The sequence below is a fragment of the Ursus maritimus genome, unplaced genomic scaffold (assembly GCF_017311325.1).
Source record: "Ursus maritimus isolate PB19 unplaced genomic scaffold, ASM1731132v1 scaffold_14, whole genome shotgun sequence".
In the NCBI taxonomy this organism is placed as follows: domain Eukaryota; kingdom Metazoa; phylum Chordata; class Mammalia; order Carnivora; family Ursidae; genus Ursus; species Ursus maritimus.
The window spans coordinates 45,895,765-45,902,402 of record NW_024423786.1 but is presented as its reverse complement, the minus strand read 5'-3'; positions in this window follow the sequence as shown (position 1 = coordinate 45,902,402).

Sequence of the window (6,638 nt, the reverse complement as noted above, 5' to 3'; positions counted from 1 at the left end):
GAATCATTATATTGTACACCTGAAACTAAAAACAAACACCCAAGCAAGCAAACACTACAATCTGAGTTAGGACAAGGGTCAGGAAGCTTCAGTCTATGGGCCAAATGGGGCCCACCACTGTTTGGTAAATAAAGTTGGATTGAAACAGATTTCTTTAAAAAATGGATGTCTTTTGAAAATGGATGCCTCAGTGCTTAAAAGCTTAGGGTCAGCCACTTACCATTCAGAAGGCTATGTCCTCTCACCCCTGTTTCAGAAATCAGGATCATGGGGCTTCTCTAAATCTTCAAGGACTCTCAGCTCTGGAGTTTTCTATCTCTGTGGGCCGACTCTTGTCCCCCCCCCCCCCCCCCCCCCCCCCCCGGGAATCCACACCTTTCTTGTAATACTTTGCACAAATTGGCAAAGAGCCACCAACTCACAATGATTTCTTGCTCCTTCTCATCACTTCCTCTAGAGATGCGGGCTTCACAACCACTTGAACCATCTCCCAAGGTCTCAAGGATTATAGTTTAACCTTGGCTTTGACCTAAAGAGGACACCTGGCTTTCTAGCCTGTAATACTGTGTCCTTACAACTCAGCCACTAAGATAATGCCATCTACGGTCATGGCAGCACCCCACTTCTAAAACAAATTCGTACCTCAAGTTTGCACTAGGTGAAGCAAAGGAGTTATTTGAGTTTGGGGTTTTTTTTCTCTATTTTTTTGTATTATGATATGTTAGTCACCATACAGTACATCATTAGTTTTTGATGTAGTGTTCCATGATTCATTGTTTGCAGATAACACCCAGTGCTCCATGCAATACATGCCTTCCTTAATACCCATCACCAGGCTAGTCCACCCCCCACACCCCTCCCCTCTAAAACCTTCAGCACACAGCATTTACTGTCATCTAGTAATAACATAATGGTAACCAAAACAATATGAAGAAATGTCTTAGAACTATACTCCCAACAAAGGACACCTACAAAAACAAACTCTGTTGTCTTCTCAACAATTTCTCACTTCAGTGATCATTTCTTTTTTAAGTTTTATTTATTTAAGTCAACTCTGCACCCAGTGTGGGGCTCAAATTCATGACCCCAAGATCAAGAGTCACATGCTTCACCAACCAAGCCAGCCAGGTGCTCCTGATCATTTCATTTGGAGCAGAGTAATATCATCTCCTTTTAGCATGATCCGACCCAGGTGTTCTCTTGACCTTGCTTTACAATGAATCTCTTTGCACCATCTAATACAAGGCCCCTATACTCATTGAAACCGATGATACAGCCCTCTGTCCACATATTCAATTCCTTATAAAGTGACTCCTGAATCTGAGATCTCTTTCACAAATATCTGAAGATGATGGGCTGTACTGTCACCTTCTGTGTTTTTGGTTCTCAAAGGCCTCACTCATCCGCCTGAGACTTTTTTAAGTAATAGACTTAAAGAAAAAAAGTCAAGTAAATGATATAGTACCTTTGGTATACAGACATGGCCTTAGCAGACTGGTGATGGCTGCTTCCCTGTATTCAACCCACCCATATTTCACCTGCAGATAGTTCCCATTACATGCCTACGGTTTCCAAAATGGACTGTTCATGGCCCTGCCTGGGGCAGACCAGAAGCACCAGGACATTAATGCCTAGAGGGTAACCATCAACCATTGATGGTCAACAGTTGGTAGGCAATTGCCCCCAGCTTCCTTATCTTTAGTGAGATGACTCTGAACTGTCTGTGGAGTGAAAGTCAGAAGTCACTCAGAAGATCCCAAGAGGAACCAACACCCAGGTCTACTCATGAATGAACGTCCCCTATCTGTCTCCTTTCCCCTTTCTCTCACCGGGCTTCTAGGACCGTCTCCCACAAATCCTTGTTTTGGGGTCTACTGTTTGGGAAACCCAAAGTAAGACTGCACAAAAAGGTAGAGTTGATATAGGAATGACTGACGTTTGTAAACCCTGAGATAGTGCATCTAATATACTCAGTGCCCGGCACGAAGTAAGTACTTAACAGTTGTTATTCGTTGTTGTTGTTATTTTTAAAAATTGTAGTAAAATATACAAAACATGAAATTTACCATCTTCATCATTTTTTAGTGTTCAGTTCAGTGACATTAAGCACATCCACATGGTTGTGCAACCATCACCACCAGCCAGCCCCAGAACTTGTTCATCTTGCAAAACTGAAACACTGTCCCCACCAAACGCTGACTCCCTACCCCTCCCCCAGCCCCTGGCGCCCACCATCCTACTTCCTGTCTCTATGAATCTGACTTTTCTAGGGAGACCTCCTATAAGTGGGGTCAAACAGTATTTATGCTTTTGTGACTGGCTTCTTTCACTCAGCATGACGTGTTCAAGGTTCATCCATGTTGTAGCGTGTGAATTTCCTTCCTTTTGAAGACTGAATAATCCATTGTATAGATATGCCATGTTTGTTTAGCCGTTCATCTGTCAATGGAAGCTCGGGTTGCTTCCAGCTGTTGGCTATTGTGAATGATGCTGCTATGAACTTGGGTACACAATGCTGTTGTTACTTTTCATCATTAATCCATTCATTCAAAGTCCCAGGAATTCTGATATGCCAATGTTCAAACTGAGAGTATTTCAGGAATCACTTCCATGTAATGTGGGAGTATAGAGGGATTCCTCAAAAAAACAGACTTCCCAAGTCAAACAAGGCAGCTTTGCGGGATGCCCAAGTTGTTGGTTCTTCATAGGAGTGGTTCTCAACAAGGAGGACAATTTAGATTGCCCCCCAGGGGACATTTGGCAATGTATAGGAACACTTTTGGGTTGTCATGATGGGGGGGGGGTGCTAATGGCATCTAATGGGTAGAGGCCAGGGACGCCACTCCACATCCAGTGCACAGGACAGCTTTGTACTATGAAGAACGATCTGGCCTTGAATGCCCATAGTGCCAAGGATGAGAAATAAGCTTTAAAAGGATGGCATTCTTCAACTCATCACCACCCCACTCTGCACTGGCTCAGAAAGGCAGCACCAGAGGTGGAACCTCAACAGGTTACTCCAGGATCCCATGAGACACACCTTGGTGACAGGTGGCATCAGAGAGAGCAAATAGGTATCAAGAACTATGAAGGGTCTGGGATTTCACCCTACTTGCAAGGCTGACAATTTAACCTGCCGCAGTTATGGATGCTGGCAGAAGACATGAGACTCCAGGGTCGGAGACAAAGGACTTTATTACATGTGGTGCCCGCAGCATAAACTTCCCGTTTGTGCTGTTTCCTCCTAAGCCCCACAGAGACCATGCAGGTGAACCCAGATAGGCACTTGATGCAAACCATATTTGCACTACAGCCGAGGAACGCCGAGCTGTGAAATCCCAGTCTTTTCTAGTAGATTATAAACAAACCTGCTCTACCCTTATCTCAGAGGGAGGCATTATCTTTATTATATGGACAGCAAACAAGACTGCCCTCTGCTCTGCAGGAAGAAACTCCATCCTCTGTGGCTGTTTGCTATACAAACATCCTTGAAAAGATAGCCAGAAAAAAAAAAAAAAAAAAAAAAAAAAAACGTTGTCCACGCCTCTGCTTGTGAGTTGTACAGAAATGCCAAAGCCTCAGAGAGTTATTTCTCAAGAGCGGTAGCATTGACACCCAATGGGTGGTGGCCATCGTTTCTAAGGGTAATTTGGGCTGGAGGTCAAGCACAGAAGGCTGCTCAGGATACAGTGTAGTGGTTCAATGAATAGACTCTAGAGCCAGACAGCCTGGGTTCTGTTACTTTTTAGATGGGTGGCCTTGAGCAAGTACTTGACCTCTCTGTGCTCCAGTTTCTCCTGCTATATAAGGGAAATGGTAATAGCGCCTATCTCACAGGGTCATGTCAAAATTAATATATGAGCTTATATATGCAAGACACTTAGAAGAGTGTGAGCAGATTGAGATTCATGTCGGTGTTAACTGTAATTATTATTAATTATCATGACAATGCCGCAGAGCTTGTGGTCATGCCTGTTTTTCGGCATTTGTGGGCAAGTTCTATAACCCACACAGTTCCCGTGGAGTCTGTCTCAGAGATTTCTGGGAGGACACAGGGCTCTTTGCTCACCTCCTCCCCACACTGACTTAACAAACAGGGCAGCAGGGCTGGAGTGGTGGTGGTTTCATGGCCCAGGGAATCAGACAGACTTAGGTTCAAATCCTGGCTTTGCCCTGTGCCAACTGTGTGACCGTGGTGAGCAGCTTCCTTGTGGGGGGACTCCAAGTTCTTACTACACAAGGATCTGGGTAAAGGATCCATGAATCTCCCCTCACACAAATATTATACACACACACACTGCATGTGACCCACCCAGCACATACTCTGGGTTGTCACTGTTGTCATATTCTTATTCAATGAGCAAGACTCCATAGGGTGCAAGATGAGATCTTTGCTCTTTTCCACCAATACTAAGTTCATTCTGGCCCCCTCGGTCTCCCTGCATGCCTCAAACTCCAGAAGACACATCAGGGGCCCCCCATACTCTCCTCTGTCACTTGACCTTTGTGGGCTCATCTCCCACCCACCATGCTCTTCCCACCTGTCTCTCCACAGCCAAGGCATACTCACCTCCTCTCAGATCCTCTCACCTGTGGTCTTTATACGTGCAATACCGGTTTCTACCAGCCCACCTCTGAGTCCTCCTTCAGACCTCACTTCAATTGCCACCTCCTCGGGGAAGTCTTTCCTGACTTCCACCCAAGGCCCATCAGGTCCCCATGTTGTATATTCCATTAACATTTTATCTGACATGCTCAGTGCCTACCCTGGGACCCTCAGCTCCCACGGTTCCCCTGTCATGAAGGGCTTCCTTCTTCTTGAACCCGCATGGGGGTGGGGGCGAAGGGTGCCCCACGCAAGAGCACCCCCCCAAACAAGCAGCCTTCAACCAAGGAGGATGGGGATTGGTGGATAAATACCCCGGCTTCCCCGCCCCTCTGAGTGTGTTCTCTGCTGCACCCCCAGAAGTCCCCAGTGGGACTGCGCCCCAGTTGTCTGGAGAGGTAAGTGGCTTCAGTATGGCAGCCTTCTTTACTGGCCTCCTTCCCTTCTCTGCCTCACTTTCCCACCCTCTACCCATGTCTCCTTGGGTTGCCTCCCAAATAAATTACTTGCCCTCGAATTCTTGCCTCAGCGTCTCCTTCTGGGGGAGCCCAGCCTAAGACAGTAGTTTGCCCTATTATAGTGAATTCCATAACTGTTTGCAGTTATTGGTCGCCTCTCCCTGGGCTGAGTCAGGTCCACCACCATGTCTTCAAAGCCCATATGGTGCCTGGCATGTAGTAGATGCTCAATAATGACCCCAAGTCTCACGGTTGTGAGGTGGCCAGGATGGCAGCAGTCACTCTACACTCACCACCATCCTCAGAACCCACTGTCAGGAGGGGAGTTCACTCCTTCTGAGCTATAAACGGCAGCTTCCACCCCCCCATGCCCCACAGCCTGGACAACTGGGCCAGGGCGCCCAGGAACCCTGGATGACCCTTCCAGCCCTGGTCAGCAGTCCTCGAGTGTCCCTGGGGCAGATACACAGAGAGGGCACAAGTCCCGAGGCTGCAGGGCAGGGGGCGCAGCTGGGCTCTAACACCATTCCTAGCCTCCTTCTCCCCTCCCCAGCATCAGATTCCACCTCTGGGAGCTCCCTGAGCTAGAGGACATTCCAGTGACAAGGGTCTACCCTACAAGGCCACCGAGCTAGCCGGCAGCTCCTGGGGGAAGGATCCCTTTCCTGAGCCTGTGGTGTCAGGCCTGGAATTAGCCACACCACCTGCGGTAAGGCTGGTCCCAGGGACTCCCAGGAGGTGGTAGGGGTTGGGGGGACAGGGAGTGGAGGGAGATGACCTCTGATGACTCAGCCTGACACAAAGGATGGGAGAAGGAAGGCAGAAAGACATGGCAGGGCGTCTTAGGACCTCTCTCCAGCTCGTCTAGAGGCAGCTGGGTCAGGTTGCAGCTCTGCCACTCACAAGCTGGGTGACCCTGGGTGGGCGACCCTGGGCCTTAGCTTCCTCCTCTACGAATGGGAATAAATCCAGTCTTCTACCTGTTAGGATTCAGGGAGGCCGAAGCGAGGTGCTTTGAGTGGAGTGCTCAGCATGGCACCAGGCACAGCACTTCACCATCTGTCCCCAGTCTTTCAATCACCACTGACGTTCTTCGAGATGCAATCATGATGGTCTGCTTGTATCCTAAGAGGAAACTGGGTCTTTGCAGCCAGGACGTGGAGAGGGGTGGGATAAGGGAGAGAGATGGAGACAGAGCTGGGGAGGGATCTGGGCTGAGTCCCTTCGATTCCTGAACATGGGGAGAAGCCAATGTCCTTGGAGCATGAGAAAGTTTCCAGAATGTTCTGTCTGCTACTGCTTGGGCTCCCATGCTGATGGGGGAGGGACAGGACTTCTCAACGTGACAAAGAAAAGGAAGCTGGCTTAAGGGGGTGTAGAGGGAAGCAGGGACTCTATATCTGGGCCTGACACCCGCGCTCCCCAGCAGTGCTGGTCACTGCCCAGTCCCTCTTTATCCCACTCCTTCTGTGGTCTTGGGCAGGAAACACGGAAGCCTCACTCCTTCTACTTCATCCCATATGAAGCTTTGATGCTGGGGCTGAGGGTCCAGGGCTCTGTCTAGGAGTCCAGGA